Here is a 17,902-nt window from a genome sequence, read left to right as displayed (position 1 = left end):
CTCGTGATGATCGGACTTGGTGTGGTGGATTTGGTTCGTGTGATCACTAAGACAATGCGAGGGATATTTTTTTGAGTGGGAGTTCACCTAGTTTTTTTAATTATATTGAATTAAAATTTGAACTCAATTTGTCATAAACATTAGTCTAAACTATTGCAAATATGTTGTAGATATGGCGTCCTCAATCAATTTTAACCAGTTCCTAGAGAAAGAAAAGCTTAAGAGCAACGGTAGCAACTTCACCGACTGGTTCCGTCATGTGAGGATTTTCCTCAATGGCGGAAATCTGCAATATGTGCTTGATGCACCGCTAGGTGACCCTCCTGCAGAAACTGAAACCGATGAAGTAAAAGCTATTTACGCAACTCGGAAAACTCGGTACTCTCAAGTTCAGTGTGCCATCTTATGCAGTCTGGAAGCCGATCTTCAAAAACGTTTTGAGCACCACGATCCACATGAGTTAATCAATGGGTTGAAGACTATATTTGAGACTCATGCGGCCGTGGAATGCTATGAAGCATTGAAACACTTCTTCAGCTGCATGATGGAAGAAGGCAGCTCCGTTAGTGAGCACATGCTCGCCATGACCGGGCATGCGAAGAAACTCAGTGACATGGGAATAGTGATTCCTAATAGACTGGGGATTAATCGTGTCCTTCAATCACTGCCACCTAGTTACAAGAACTTTGTGATGAACTACAATATGCAGAACATGAATAAAGAGTTACCTGAACTTTTCTCCATGCTGAAATCTGCTGAGATTGAAATTAAGAAAGAGCACCAAGTGTTGATGGTTAACAAGACCACCAGTTTCAAGAAACAGGGCAAGTCTAAAGGCAAGAACAAGAAGAGTGGCAAGAAAGCTGCCACGCCTCCTGTGAAACCTAAGACTGGCCCTAAGCCTGATGCTGAGTGCTATTACTGCAAGGAGAAGGGACGCTGGAAGCGTAATTGCTCCAAGTATTTGGCGGATCTGAAGAGCGGCCTTGTCAAGAAAAAGAAAGAAGGTATATCTGATATACATGTTATAGATGTTTATCTTACTGGTTCTCGTACTAGTACCTGGGTATTTGATACTGGTTCGGTTGCTTATATTTGTAACTCGAAACAGGAACTAAAGAATAAACGAAGACTACTAAAGGATGAAGTGACCATGCGCGTTGGAAATGGATCCAAAGTCGATGTGATCGCTGTCGGCACACTTCCTCTACATCTACCTTCGGGATTAGTTTTAAGCCTCAATAATAGTTATTTTGTACCCGCGTTAAGCATGAACATTATATCTGGATCTTGTTTAATGCAAGACGGTTATTCATTCAAGTCTGAGAATAATGGTTGTTCTATTTTTATGAATAATATCTTTTATGGTCGAGCACCTGAAAAGAATGGCTTATTTCTGTTAGATCTCGATAGTAGTGATACACATATACATAACATTGATGCTAAGCGAATTAAATTGAATGATAATTCTACTTATATGTGGCACTGTCGTCTTGGTCATATTGGAGTGAAACGCATGAAGAAACTCCATACCGATGGGTTACTTGAATCACTTGACTTTGAGTCACTTGATAGATGCGAAGCATGTCTAATAGGAAAAATGACTAAGACTCCATTCTCTGGTATTATGGAGCGAGCTACTGACTTATTGGAAATCATACATACCGATGTGTGCGGACCAATGAGTGTAGCATCGCGCGGTGGTTATCGTTATGTTCTAACCTTCACAGATGATTTGAGTAGATATGGGTATATCTATTTCATGAAACATAAATCCGAAACTTTTGAGAAGTTTAAGGAATTCCAAAGTGAAGTAGAAAATCAACATAACAAGAAGATTAAATTTCTACGATCTGATCGCGGAGGTGAATATCTGAGTTATGAGTTTGGCATGCATTTAAAGAAATGCGGAATACTTTCACAATTGACACCGCCGGGAACACCTCAACGAAACGGTGTGTCCGAACGTCGTAATCGAACTCTCTTAGATATGGTTCGTTCTATGATGTCTCTTACTGATTTACCTTTATCATTTTGGAGTTATGCATTAGAGACAGCCGCATTCACTTTAAATAGAGCACCATCAAAATCCGTTGAAACGACACCGTATGAATTATGGTTTAATAAGAAACCTAAGCTGTCGTTCCTAAAAGTTTGGGGTTGCGAAGCCTATGTAAAAAAGTTACAACCGGACAAGCTAGAACCCAAAGCGGAGAAATGCGTCTTCATAGGATACCCTAAGGAAACTATAGGGTACACTTTCTATCACAGATCCAAAGGCAAGATCTTTGTTGCTAAGAACGGAACCTTTCTTGAGAAAGAATTTCTCACTAAAGAAGTGACTGGAAGAAAAGTAGAACTCGATGAGATTGAAGAATCTCTGCTCGTTGATCAGAGTAGCGCAGTACCGGAAGATGTTCCTGTGCCGCCTACACCGGCAACAGAGGAAGCTAATGATAATGATCATGAAACTTCAAATGAGACAACTACTGAACCTCGCAGATCGACAAGGGAACGTGCCACTCCTGATTGGTATGATCCTTGTCTAAATGTCATGATTGTGGATAACAATGATGAAGACCCTGCGACGTATGAAGAAGCGATGATGAGCCCAGATTCCAACAAATGGCAAGAAGCCATGAAATCTGAAATGGGATCCATGTATGATAACAAAGTATGGACTTTGGTAGACTTACCTGATAGCCGCAAGGCTGTCCAGAGTAAATGGATCTTCAAAAGAAAAACAGATGCTGATGGTAATATTACTGTCTATAAAGCTCGACTTGTCGCAAAGGGTTTCCGACAAATTCAAGGTGTTGACTACGATGAGACTTTCTCACCTGTAGCGAAGCTAAAATCTGTGAGGATTTTGTTAGCAATAGCTGCATTTTTCGATTATGAGATTTGGCAGATGGATGTCAAAACGGCGTTCCTTAATGGAGACATTGAGGAAGAGTTGTATATGGTACAACCCAAAGGTTTTATCGATCCTAAAAATGCTGACAAAGTATGCAAACTTTAGCGTTCAATTTATGGACTGAAGCAAGCATCAAGAAGTTGGAACCGACGCTTTGATAAGGTGATCAAAGACTTCGGGTTTATACAGTGTCATGGAGAGGCCTGTATTTACAAGAAAGTGAGTGGGAGCTCTGTAGCATTCCTGATATTATATGTAGATGACATATTATTAATTGGGAATGATATAGAACTATTAAGCAGTGTAAAGGGTTATTTGAATAATAGTTTTTCAATGAAAGACCTTGGTGAAGCATCGTATATATTAGGCATCAAGATTTATAGAGATAGATCAAGACGTCTAATAGGGCTATCACAGAGTACATACCTGGACAAGATTCTAAAGAAGTTTAGAATGGACGAAAGTAAGAAAGGATTCTTACCTATGTTACCAGGCAAGGTCTTGAGTAAGACTCAAGGTCCAGGTACGGCAGAAGAAAGAGAAAGGATGAGTCAGATCCCCTATGCCTCGGCAGTAGGCTCTATCATGTATGCCATGCTATGTACAAGACCGGATATAGCACATGTTGTTAGTTTGACTAGCAGATATCAAAGTGATCCAGGAATGGAACACTGGACAGCGGTCAAGAATATCCTGAAGTACTTGAAAAGAACTAAGGATATGTTTCTTTGTTATGGAGGTGACCAAGAGCTCGTTGTAACAAGTTACACCGATGCAAGTTGGAACACTGATCCTGATGACTCTAAGTCACAATCTGGGTACGTGTTTATATTGAATGGTGCTGCAGTAAGCTGGGCAAGCTCGAAGCAGTGCACGGTGGCGAAATCCTCAACAGAATCGGAGTACATAGCGGCTTCAGAGGCTTCATCAGAAGCGGTATGGATGAAGAGGTTCATTGTAGAGCTCGGTGTGGTTCCTAGTGCATTGGACCCACTAGTCATCTATTGTGACAACATGGGTGCCATCGCCAATGCACAAGAACCAAGGTCACACAAGAGGCTGAAGCATATCAAGCTGCGTTATCATTCGATTCGCGAGTACATCGAAGATGGAGAAGTAAAGATTTGCAAAGTACACACTGATCTGAATGTAGCAGATCCGTTGACTAAAGCTCTCCCTAGGGCAAAGCATGACCAACACCAGAATGCCATGGGTGTTAGGTACCTTACAATGTAATCTAGATTATTGACTCTAGTGCAAGTGGGAGACTGTTGGAGATATGCCCAAGAGGCAATAATAAAAGTGGTTATTATATATATCTTTATGTTTATGATAAATGTTTATATACCATGCTATAATTGTATTAACCGAAACATTAGTACATGTGTGATATGTAGACAACAAGAAGTCCCTAGTATGCCTCTTAAACTAGCTTGTTGATTAATGGATGATTAGTTTCATAATCATGAACATTGGATGTTATTAATAACAAGGTTATATCATTATATGAATGATGTAATGGACACACCCAATTAAGCGTAGCATAAGATCTCGTCATTAAGTTATTTGCTATAAGCTTTCGATACATAGTTACCTAGTCCTTATGACCATGAGATCATGTAAATCACTTATACCGGAAAGGTACTTTGATTACACCAAACGCCACTGCGTAAATGGGTGGTTATAAAGGTGGGATTAAGTATCCGGAAAGTATGAGTTGAGGCATATGGATCAACAGTGGGATTTGTCCATCCCGATGATGGATAGATATACTCTGGGCCCTCTCGGTGGAATGTCGTGTAATGTCTTGCAAGCATATGAATAAGTTCATAAGAGACCACATACCACGGTACGAGTAAAGAGTACTTGTCAGGAGACGAGGTTGAACAAGGTATAGAGTGATACCGAAGATCAAACCTCGGACAAGTAAAATATCGCGTGACAAAGGGAATTGGTATTGTATGTGAATGGTTCATTCGATCACTAAAGTCATCGTTGAATATGTGGGAGCCATTATGGATCTCCAGATCCCGCTATTGGTTATTGGTCGGAGTTAGTACTCAACCATGTCCGCATAGTTCGCGAACCGTAGGGTGACACACTTAAAGTTGGATGTTGAAATGGTAGAACTTGAATATGGAATGGAGTTCGAATATTTGTTCGGAGTCCCGGATGAGATCCCGGACATCACGAGGAGTTCCGGAATGGTCCGGAGAATAAGATTCATATATAGGATGTCATTTTATGTGAATTAAAATGATGCGGAAGGTTCTATGGAAGGTTCTAGAAAAGTCCGGAAGAAACCACCAAGGAAGGTGGAGTCCCGGAGGGACTCCACCTCCATGGCCGGCCAACCCTAGTGGGGGAGGAGTCCCAACTGGACTCCCCCTATGGGGGCCGGCCACCCCCCCACATGGAAGGGGGGAATCCCACCCAAGTGGGATTCCCACCTTGGGTAGGTTTCCCTATCACATGGAAGGTTTTGGGTTCGGGTCTTATTCGGAGACTTGTAGTCCAACACTTGGGGCTTCCACCTATATAATGAGGGGCCAAGGGGAGGGGGCCGGCCACCCCAAGACCACTACCTGGCCGCCCCCCTTGAGTGGCCGGCCACCCCCTCCCAAACCCTAGCCGCCCCCTCTCCTCCATAGCTCCCGCGTGCTTTAGCGAAGCTCCGCCGGAGTTCTCCACCGCCACCGACACCACGCCGTCATGCTGTCGGATTCAAGAGGAGCTACTACTTCCGCTGCCCGCTGGAACGGGAGGTGGACTTCGTCTTCATCAACAACCGAACGTGTGACCGAGTACGGAGGTGCTGCCTGTTCGTGGCGCCGTGATCAAGATCTTCTACGCGCTTTTGCAAGCGGCAAGTGAACGTCTACCGCAGCAACAAGAGCCTCATCTTGTAGGCTTTGGAATCTCTTCAAGGGTGAGACTCGATAATCCCCTCGTTGCTACCGTCTTCTAGATTGCATCTTGGCTTGGATTTCGTGTTCGCGGTAGGAAAATTTTTGTTTTCTATGCAACGTTATCCTACAATTAGTACCATATTGGTTGGTATGAAGTGTCATACAAAACAACGCAATACAAGAATACAATGGCCTAAGTGACTGACAAGGAATATGATAGAAATGCACGTCTTGAACAAAAATAAAGTGTTATTATGTTCGTCGTTGGCATTCTATCTAGCCCTTAGAATTTATAATAAAGAACTTAATAATTGTTATTTTGCTCTGGTCAAATGAAAACAATGAGTTGTTCAAATTATGACATTACTCCATGTACGATGGATAAGTTATTATAAATCTTAATGGTGAAAACACACATACATAAACACTGACGCTAAAATGCCATAAGGCAAATGATTTGAATTCCACTTATTTGTGGAACCGCCATTTAGGTCATGTTAGAGAGGAACGCATGAAGGAACTCCATGCAAATGGATTTTTGGAGTCATTTGATTTTTGAATCGTTCGGCGCTTGCAAATCTTTTCTAAAGAGAATGACTAAAATACCGTTCATAGGCCAAGAGTTGAACGGGCAACTAACTTAGTGGAAAAATACATGATGATGTATGTGGTTCACTGGGCATAGTTGTGTGCGGGAGATTCTTCTACTTCATGAAAACTTCCAACAATGAATTGAGTATATATGTATATATTCGATAAGGAAGAAGTTTGAAACATTTGAATGGATTCAAATAAATTTCAGCATGAGGTGGAAATCATCGTAATAGAAAAAGTCAAATATCTATGATTGGATCATAGTGGAAATATTTGAATTACGAGTTTTAGTGAACATCTAAGAGAGTTATGAAGTTGTTCTACAACTCACGTTTCTTGGAGTATCATAGTGATGATGGAGTATCCGAGAGATGTATCCAAATCTTGTTGGATCAATGATGAGATAAAATATTGATTCCATTATAATTTTGTGGATTATGCTTTAGAGACTAGCGCTTTTACACTGAATAGAGCATCATCATGATCCGTTGAAATGACACCATACGAGTTATGGCATGGGTATGAAACCTAATAGTCATTTCTTAAATTTTGGTATGCATAGCATAAGGTAAATAAGTTTACAACCAAAATCGAATGAATATCTTTGTTGGTTATCCCAAAGAATTAATTGGGAATTCTTCCACCATGGAAACAAAGACAAAAGTGTTTGTCGATGTTTCTTACTTATTTCCAAGAAATTGTTTCTAGTGAAGTATTTGAGTGGGAGGACAATAGAACTCGATAAGGTTTATGAACCTGAGCATAATGATCAGAGTAGCGCAGCATTGGAATTGGTTCCGGAAGCGGCCACGACGATCATGGCTCCCATGACTACAAAGTGTTTTAGCCATGGAGATCGAAGTACATATTGAACCTTGTAGGTATGGTTTACTTTGTGATCAAATAAATGATTTGTGGACAAAGGATTGATTTTTAACAATGATAAACCAACTACAAACAAAGAAGTTATGATGGGCCCTGACTCCGTTAAAATGGCTATGCGCCATGAAATCCAAGATAGGTGAATACTTTTTGAAAGTAAGTGGATCTATAAAAATGATGGACTTGGATGATATATCCTTGAAGAAGCTCGACTTGTCGAAAAGTTGTTTACGACAAAGTTCAAAGAGTTAACTACGATAAGATTAGATCTTCCGTAGCAATGCTTATAGTCTATGTGGATTATTCTAGTAATCGCTACATATTTCTTTTATGAGATATGCTAGTAGGATGGCAAAATACATTACTTAACAGAAGTGTGTATTAAAGGTGTATACAAGATACAACCAAGAGTTTTGCTAGTCCGTGGAATACTAGATAGGTATACGATCTTCAATTGGATGAAGTGAGTATCACGGAGTTGGAATCTTCACCGGATGAAATAGTCAAAGAGTTTTTTTTGATTTCATCAGAAACAATGAAGATGCTTGCATTTGCAAGAAATTAAGTGGGAGCGCTGAGACATATTTATAATACTTTATGTAGATGACATATAGTTGGTTATAAATAATGTAATTATATACTTGATTATAAAAGGTTTCATTGAGAATTAACTTCAATGAAAGAATATGGACTGAAACATATTTAGTGTCAAGATCTATGAAGATAGATTGAAATACATAATAAGTTTAAGTCAAAGTACATAGAAAGGATATTGAAGTAGTTCAATATAGAAATATTAAGAAAATGTTCTTGTCATGTGAAGTTTTAACAAGACTTGAGTGTATCTGACACTCAATGAGTAAAAACACATGAGTGATTTAGATCACAATTAATATGTACACAATCAGATGTCCTGTGCTCTAAAATGTTAGGAGCATATACCAGAATGATTCATGTGATGATCATTGGACAAATAGTAAGAATATCCCTGTGTACTTTAGAAGAACCAAGGATATATAAATAGTTTTGTATGGAGAAATGACAAACAAATCGCTGTAAGGTGTTGCACCGATATTGGTTTTGTCACATATAAAATTAATTTCAAATCTCAATTAGGCTAAGTGTTGATTAAAAGGTAGCACAATGCTAGATTTAGAAGAGTTCTAAAATATTGTGATGGATTCTACAAAAGAAGGCAGAGTATGTCATTGTTTTGACAATGATTGAGGATGTTAAGTCAAGAAGTTCTTTGTGAACTTGGTGTAGTTCCGATAGTGTTAGAACTTTGAAGCTATATTGTGTATGACAATATTAGTGACATATTTCAGACCACGGAATTAAGGTTCCACCAGAAGACCAAACATATTTAATGCTGACTCATTTGGAAAATGAATGATGCGTGAAGACGCTAATGAATTGCAAAATACATACGTTTCTGAGTCTGTCAGAATCCTTGACTAAAACCTCTCCCGTGAGCAAAACATGATAAAGCACCAGAAGGACAAGGTGTTATATCTTTACAAATGTAAACTAGATTATTGACTCTAGTACAAGTGGGAGACTGTTGGAGATATGCCCAAGAGGCAATAATAAAATGGTTATTATAATATATCTTTGTGTTTATGATAATGTTTACATACCATGCTATAATTGTATTAACCGAAACATTGATACATGTGTGTTATGTGAACAACAAAGAGTCCCTAGTAAGCCTCTTTATAACTAGCTTGTTGATTAATAGATGATCATGGTTTCGTGATCATGAACATTGGATGTTATTAATAACAAGATTATGTCATTATATGAATGATGTAATGGACACACCCAATTAAGCGTAGCATAAGATCACGTCATTAAGTTATTTGCTATAAGCTTTCGATACATAGTTACCTAGTCCTTTCGACCATGAGATCATGTAAATCACTTATACCGGAAAGGTACTTTGATTACATCAAACGCCACTGCGTAAATGGGTGGTTATAAATGTGGGATTAAGTATCCGGAAAGTATGAGTTGAGGCATATGGATCAACAGTGGGATTTGTCCATCCCGATGACGGATAGATATACTCTGGGCCCTCTCGGTGGAATGTCATCTAAATAGCTTGCAAGCATATGAATGGTTCATAAGAGACCACATACCACGGTACGAGTAAAGAGTACTTGTCATGAGACGAGGTTGAACAAGGTATAGAGAGATACCAATGATCAAACCTCGGACAAGTAAAATATCGCGTGACAAAGGGAATTGGTATCGTATGTGAATGGTTCATTCGATCACTAAGTCATCGTTGAATATGTGGGAGCCATTATGGATCTCCAGATCCCGCTATTGGTTATTGGTCGGAGAGAAGTCTCAACCATGTCTACATAGTTCGCGAACCGTAGGGTGACACACTTAAGGTTTGATGTCGTTTAAGTAGATATGGAAATATGGAATGGAGTTCGAAGTTTTGTTCGGAGTCTCGGATGGGATCCAGGACATCACGAGGAGGTCCGGAATGGTCCGGAGAATAAGATTCATATATAGGAAGTCATTTTCTAGGTTTGAAAATGATCCGGTATTTTCTCTGGAAGGTTCTAGAAGGTTCTAGAAGAGTCCGGAAGAAATAAGCATGGAAGGTGGAGTCCCAGAGGGACTCCACCCACCTTGGCCGGCCAGCCTAAGGGAGGAGGAGTCCCAAGTGGACTCCTCCCCATGGTGGCCGGCCACCCCACCAAAGGAAAGGGGGGAGTCCCACTCCCCCTAGGTTTGGTCATATGGAAGGTTTTTTGTTGGGGTCTTATTCGGAGACTTTTGACCTAATCCTTGGGGCTTCCACCTATATAAAGAGAGGAGGGGAGGGGCTGGCCGGCCACTCTTGGCTCCACCTTGGCCGCACCCCTATGAGGGCCGGCGCCCAAGCCCCCTCTCCCCAAAACCCTAGCTACTTCTCCTCCACCACTTCTCCCGCATATGCTTAGCGAAGCTCCGCCGGAGATCTCCATCGACACCGCCACCACGCCATCGTGCTGTCGGGATTCCAAGGAGGATCTACTACTTCCTCTGGCCGCTGGAACGGGGAGAAGGACGTCTTCATCAACACCGAACGTGTGACCGAGTACGGAGGTGCTGCCCGATTGTGGCACCGTCAAGATCTTTGACGCGCTTTTGAAAGCGGCAAGTGATCGTCTACCGCAGCAACGAGAGCCTCCTCTTGTAGGCTTTGGAAATCTTCAAGGGTTAGTCTCGTTCATCCCCTCGTTGCTCCCATCTTCTAGATTGCATCTTGGCTTGGATTGCGTTCTCGCGGTAGGAAATTTTTTGTTTTCTATGCTACGAATCCCTACATGTAGCACAAGTGAGGAGAAGTTATTTATTTATTATGTGATCAATGTTGAGAGTGTCCACTAGTGAAAGTAGGATCCCTATGCCTTGTTTTCAAATACTGCAAACATCGCTTACTTACTGTTCTACTGCATATTTACGTGCTGCCATATTTATTTCAGATTTTGATTACCACTCATATTCATCTATACCACCTGCGTTTCACTATCTCTTCGCCGAACTAGTGCACCTATACATCTGACAAGTGTATTAGGTGTGTTGGGGACACAAGAGACTTATTGTATCGTAATTGCAGGGTTGCTTGAGAGGAATATCTCTGACCTCTACCTCCCTGAGTTCGATAAATCTTGGGTGATTCACTTAAGGGAAACTTGTTGCTGTTCTACAAACCTCTGCTCTTGGAGGCCCAACACTGTCTACAAGAATAGAAGCACACGTAGACATCAAGCTATTTTCTGGCTCCGTTGCCGGGGAGGTAAGGTAAAAGGTATTCACATCCTCCGACTACTAAGCTATTTCCTAGCATTGTTGCCGGTGTGTGAGTGCTCGAAGCTATTTTCTTTAGATCCTGCAATTGCATCTTTTTGTTTCTTGTTCACTAGTTAGGCATAATGGAAAATAACAGTGAGCTTTTTAATCTATTTCCTGAGTTAAGACATAAATTGTGTGATGCAAAAATTTAAAAACCTATGGAACCTTATTTGCATGCTAGTAGCAATGTTATTAGTATGAACACCATTGTTGATAATGCTATGGAAGAATTTAAGCTTGGGGAAGCTGGTTTTGATGAGCATGATATTTTTAGTCCCCCAAGCATGGAGGAGAATTTTTTTTTTGATGATACTTTGCCTCCCATTTATGATGATTATAATGATAGTGGTATTTTGGTGCCACCTACTATGGAGGATAAAGGTTATTATGATTATACCATTCCTGCAATTTATGATGATTGCAATATGCCTCCTATATATGATGATTATGGTGATGAGAATAATGATAGCTATTTTATTGAATTTGCTCCCACTACAATTAATAGTAATGACTATGCTTATGTGGAGAGTAATAATTTTATGCATGTGGCTCATGATAAGAATGTTTCATGTGATAGTTATATTGTTGAGTTTGTTCATGATTCTACTGAAAGTTATTATGAGAGAGGGAAACATGGTTATATGCATCTTAATAATATTAAGTTTCCCCTCTTTATGTTGAGAATTTTGAAGTTACTCGTGTTTTATCTTCCTATGCTTGTCAATTTGTTCTTCATGAATTTATTTGTGTACAAGATTCCTATGCATAGGAAGTGGGTTAGGCTTAAATGTGTTTTAAATTTGCTTCTTGATGCTCTCTTTTGCTTCAACTCTTATTTTTCATGTGAGCATCATTAAAATTATTGAGCCCATCTTAATGGCTATAAAGAAAAGCACTTCTTGGGAGATAACCCATGTATGTTTTTACTACTGTTTTGTTGAGTCTTGGAAGTTGTTACTACTGTAGCAACCTCTTCTTATCTTTACTTTATTGCATTGCTGTGCCGAGTAAAGTCTATAATAGTAAAGTTGATACTAGATTTGGATTGCTGCGCAGAAACAGATTTCTATCTGTCACGAATTTGCGTAGATCTCTCTGTAGAAGAATCAAAAAAATCTGCCAATTTACGTGCCTGATCCTCAGATATGTACGCAACTTTCATTAGTTTTGAGCTTTTTCATCTGAGCATGTTAAGTGCCTCTAAAAAATTCGTCTTTACGGACTGTTCTGTTTTGACAGGTTCTGCCTTTTATTTCGCATTGCCTCTTTTGCTATGTTGAATGGATTTCTTTGTTCCATTAACTTTCAGTAGCTTTGGGTAATGTCCAGAAGTGTTAAGAATGATTGTGTCCTCTCTGAACATGTGAATTTTTATTATGCACTAACCCTCTAATGAGTTTGCTTTAAGTTTGGTGTGGAGGAAGTTTTCAAGGGTCAAGAGAGGAGGATGATATAATATGATCAAGAAGAGTGAAAAGTCTAAGCTTGGGGATGCCCCCGTGGTTCATCCCTGCATATTTCAAGAAGACTCAAGCATCTAAGCTTGGGGATGCCCAAGGCATCCCCTTCTTCATCGACAACTTATCAGGTCACCTCTAGTGAAACTATATTTTTATTTCGTCACATCTTATGTACTTTACTTGGAGCGTCTGTGTGCTTTTATTTTTGTTTTGTTATTTTCATTCTCTGAATAAAATCGGATCCTAAACATCCTTGTGTGGGAGAGAGACACGCTCCACTTTTTCATATGAACACTAGTGTTCTTCGCTTTTACTTTTAATGTTCAATGGCGAAAGTTGATCGCTTCACTTATTGCTATTTGGTTGGAAATAGAAAATGCTTCATGTGGTAATTGGTATATTATCTTGAATAATTTGATACTTGGCAATTGTTTTGAGCTCTCATAGATCATGTTTAAGCTCTTGCATCATGTAGTTTAAACCTATTAGTGGAGAACTACCGTAGAGCTTGTTGAAATTTGGTTTGCGTGATTGGTCTCTCTAAGGTCTAGATATTTTCTAGTGAAGTGTTTGAACAACAAGGAAGACATTGTAGAGTCTTATAATGCTTGCAATATGTTCTTATGTAAGTTTTGCTGTACCGGTTCATACTTGTGTTTGCTTCAAACAACCTTGCTAGCCAAAGCCTTGTACTGAGAGTAAATACTTCTCGTGCATCCAAAACCTTGAGCCAAAACCTATGCCATTTGTGTCCACCATACCTACCTACTATGTGGTATTTCTCTGCCATTCCAAAGTAAATTACTTGAGTGCTACCTTTAAAATTTCATTCCTTGTCTTTGCAATATATAGCTCATGGGAAAATAGCCTTAAAAACTATTGTGGTATTGAATATGTAGCTTATGTATCTTATTTCTTATAAGTTGCTTTTTGAGCGGTAACCATGTTTCTGGGGACGCCATCAACTATTACACCTTTGTTGGATATCATGTGAGTTGCTATGCATGTTCGTCTTGTCTGAAGTAAGGGCGATTTTCATGATCAAAAGGTTTGAGTATGCATATTGTTAGAGAAGAACATTGGGCCGCTAACTAAAGCCATGAATCATGGTGGAAGTTTCAGTTTGGACACTAATCCTCAATCTATTATGAGTATATTATCTGTTGTTGAATGCTTATGCATTAAAAGAGGAGTCCATTATCTGTTTTCTATGTTGTCCCGGTATGGATGTCCATGGTTGAGATCTATTAAAAACGAGAAATCAAATGCGATTTATCTCCTTGGACCTTTGTACAGGCGGCATAGAGGTACCCCTTTGTGACACTTGGTTGAAACATATGTTATGCAATGATAATCCGTGTTAATCCAAGCTAATTAGGACAAGGTGCGAGCACTATTGGTATTCTATGCATGAGACTTGCAACTTATAAGATGTATTATGCATAACACATATGAATTATTACTACCGTTTACAAAATTGTTTCTATGTTTTCAAAATAAAAGCTCTAGCACAAAAATAGTAATCCATGCTTCCCTCTGCGAAGGGCCTTTCTTTTACTTTATGTTGAGTCAGTTTACCTACTTCTTTCTATCTTAGAAGCAAACACTTGTGTCAACTGTGTGCATTGATTCCTACATACTTGCTTATTTGCATTCATCATATTACTTTGTGTTGACAATTATCCATGAGATATGCATGTTGAAGTTGAAAGCAATTGCTGAAACTTATATCTTCCTTTGTGTTGCTTCAAAACTTTCTACTAAGAATTTATTGCTTGATGAGTTAACTCCTATGCAAGTCTTATTGATGCTTGTCTTGAAAGTACTATTCATGAAAAGTCTTTGCTATATGATTCAATTGTTTAATCATTGTCTTTACCATTGCTTTGAGTCACTTCATTCATCTCATATGCTTTACAATAGTGTTGATCAAGATTATGTTGGTAGCATGTCACTTCAGAAATTATCCTTGTTATCGTTTACCTACTCGAGGGCGAGTAGGAACTAAGCTTGGGGATGCTTGATACGTCTCAAACATATCTATAATTTCTTATGTTCCATGCTAGTTTTATGACAATACCTACATGTTTTGTTCATACTTTATGATGTTTTGATGCATTTTCCGGAACTAACCTATTAACAAGATGCCGAAGTGCCAGTTCCTGTTTTCTGCTGTTTTTGGTTTCAGAAATCCTACAAAGGAAATATTCTTGGAATTGGACGAAATCAACGCCCAGTATCTTATTTTTCCCGGAAGCTTCCAGAGCACCGAAGAGGGGCCAGAGGGGAGCCAGGGGGCCCCACCCCACCTGGCGGCGCGGCCAAGGGGGGGGCGCCCCCCTATGGTGTGGCTCCACCAGGACTTCCCGAGGCTGCCCTTCCGCCTATATAAAGCCTCCGTCGCGAAAACCCTAAAGGAATAAGCCACGATACGAGAAAAGTTCCAGAGCCGCCGCCATCGCAAAGCCAAGATTCGGGGGACAGAAGTCTCTGTTCTGGCACGCCGTCGGGACGGGGAAGTGCCCCCGGAAGGCATCTCCATTGACACCACCGCCATCTTCATTGCCATTGCTATCTCCTATGATGAGGAGGGAGTAGTTCTCCCCCGAGGCTGAGGGCTCTACCGGTAGCTATGTGGTTAATCTCTCTCTCATGTACCCCAATACAATGATCTCATGAACTGCCTTGCACGATTGGGATCCATATGATGAGCTTTGTATCACTATTAATCTATGTGCTACTCTAGTGATGTTATTAAAGTAGTCTATTCCTCCTTCATGATGTAAAGGTGACGGTGTGTGCATCATGTAGTTCTTGGCATAGGTTATGATTGTAATCTCTTGTAGATTATGGAGTTAACTATTACTATGATAGTATTGATGCGATCTATTCCCCCTTTCATAGTGTAATGGTGACAGTGTGTATGCTATGTTAGTACTCGGTCTAAATTGCAATGATCTATTATGCTCTAAAGGTTACTTAAATATGAATGCCGAATGTTGTGGAGCTTGTTAACTCCGGCTTGAGGGAGCTCCTGTAGCCCTACACAATGAATGGTGTTTGTTATCCAACAAAAGAGTGTATGTAGCACAAGTGAGGAGAAGTTATTTATTTATTATGTGATCATTGTTGAGAGTGTCCACTAGTGAAAGTAGGATCCCTAGGCCTTGTTTCCAAATACTGCAAACATCGCTTACTTACTGTTCTACTGCATGTTTACTTGCTGCCATATTTATTTCAGATTGTTATTACCACTCATATTCATCTATACCACCTGCGTTTCACTATCTCTTCGCCGAACTAGTGCACCTATACATCTGACAAGTGTATTAGGTGTGTTGGGGACACAAGAGACTTCTTGTATCGTAATTGCAGGGTTGCTTGAGAGGAATATCTCTGACCACTACCTCCCTGAGTTCGATAAACCTTGGGTGATTCACTTAAGGGAAACTTGCTGCTGTTCTACAAACCTCTGCTCTTGGAGGCCCAACACTGTCTACAAGAATAGAAGCACACGTAGACATCATTCCCCCATGGACTACGGGTTCTAGCTGTAGCTAGTTGGTACTCTCTCTCCCATGTACTTCAATACAATGATCTCATGAGCTGCCTTACATGATTGAGATCCATCTGATGTAATCGGTGTTGTGTTTGTTGGGATCCGATGGATTGTTACATTATGATTAGTCTATCTATATAAGTTTGTGAAGTTATTGTTGCTGCAATCTTGTTGTGTTTAATGCTTGTCACTAGTGCACGAGTGGCATGATCTTAGATTTAAGCTCTATAATTATTGCTTAGATTGTATCTACAAGTTGTTTGCACATGTCTATGTCCGGAACCCGAGGCCCCGCAGTGACAAAGAATCGGGATAATCTGGAGGGGAAGGCGTAGATATGAGGATCACATGTTTTCACCAAGCGTTAATGCTTTGCTCCGGTGCTCTATTAAAAGGAGTACCTTAATTACCAGTAGATTCCCTTGAGGCCCAGCTGCCACCGGCTGGTAGGACAAAAGATGTTATGCAAGTTTCTCATTGCGAGCACGTATGACTATATATGGAAAACATGCCTACATGATTAATAATCTTGATGTTCTATCTTAATGCTATTTCAATCCTATCAATTGCCCAACTGTAATTTGTTCACCCAACACTTGTTACTTGTTATTTGAGAGTTACCACTAGTGTAGATAGCTGGGAACCCCGGTCCATCTCTTATCATCATAAACTCGTTCTATATGTCATTGGAAGTAGTATCAACTATTTTCTGGTGCCATTGCCTCTGTGTTACTGTTACTGCTGCTGTGTTACTGTTACTATTGCTCTCATATTACTGCTGCTTTCACATCACCCCTATTACTAGTGCTTTTCTAGGTGCAGCTGAATTGACAACTCAGTTGTTAAGGCTTATAAGTATTCTTTACCTCCCCTTGTGTCGAATCAATAAATTTGGGTTTTACTTCCCTCGAAGACTGTTGCGATCCCCTATACTTGTGGGTTATCATCCCGCTCCTCCTCCTTCAACCTCTGGAAGCGCTGCGTGTTCAACGACGCCAGGATCACTGCCTGCTCCGGGTCGGCGGAGGCCTGTGGCTGCTCGCCCCACTGCGCCGCCTCCTCCACCACCTCAGCTTCTGCGTCTGCGACATAGTCCTTGTCCCACACCGTGAACCGTGGGTCGACTGCGTCGTCGGAGCTGTAGTCGGCGTCGGTCTGCGGCTCCGGCTCCAGCTGCGATGGTGGTTGAGGCGCCGCAAGCAGCGCACGGCCATCGAGGCCAAGCATGGAGTACGTCGTGCGGAGATAGCGCGACATTTTTGAGGTGGAGAGGAGAGGATGGCGTGGCGGCGGTGGTGGAGACGAGAGAGGAGATGAGAGGATAGCGACGTGGCAGTGGACGGCGTATGTACTAATAGGGGTGCCAACTACCCGCATTTACGGTGGCGTAGGCGCGTGGGGGAGGCGGGTGGACGCCGTGTGGCCAATCACCGCCCTCGTCGCTGCCTCGGTTTTCGCGCGGGAGACCATTAAACGCCGACGACTAACCTTCCCGCGTCGCTTCCAGTGCGGACCGTCGCGACCTCTCGCTGACAAGGTGCCCCCACCCACGAAAACCGTCGTGCCGTGAGGCGCGAGCGCGCCCAATTCGCGCACTTCGCGAAGGGGCCGGCACGGGTTGCCGGCGCTTCTATTGGGCTCGAAAAAGCGCCGGGGCTTTTTGGAGCTCACTGGTGTGAGCCCGTTTCGATGCCAGCCCCCAAAACGCTGTCGGGACCACCGG

The sequence above is a fragment of the Lolium perenne genome, chromosome 7 (assembly GCF_019359855.2).
Source record: "Lolium perenne isolate Kyuss_39 chromosome 7, Kyuss_2.0, whole genome shotgun sequence".
Taxonomy (NCBI): Eukaryota; Viridiplantae; Streptophyta; class Magnoliopsida; order Poales; family Poaceae; genus Lolium; species Lolium perenne.
This window is presented reverse-complemented; position numbering follows the sequence as displayed.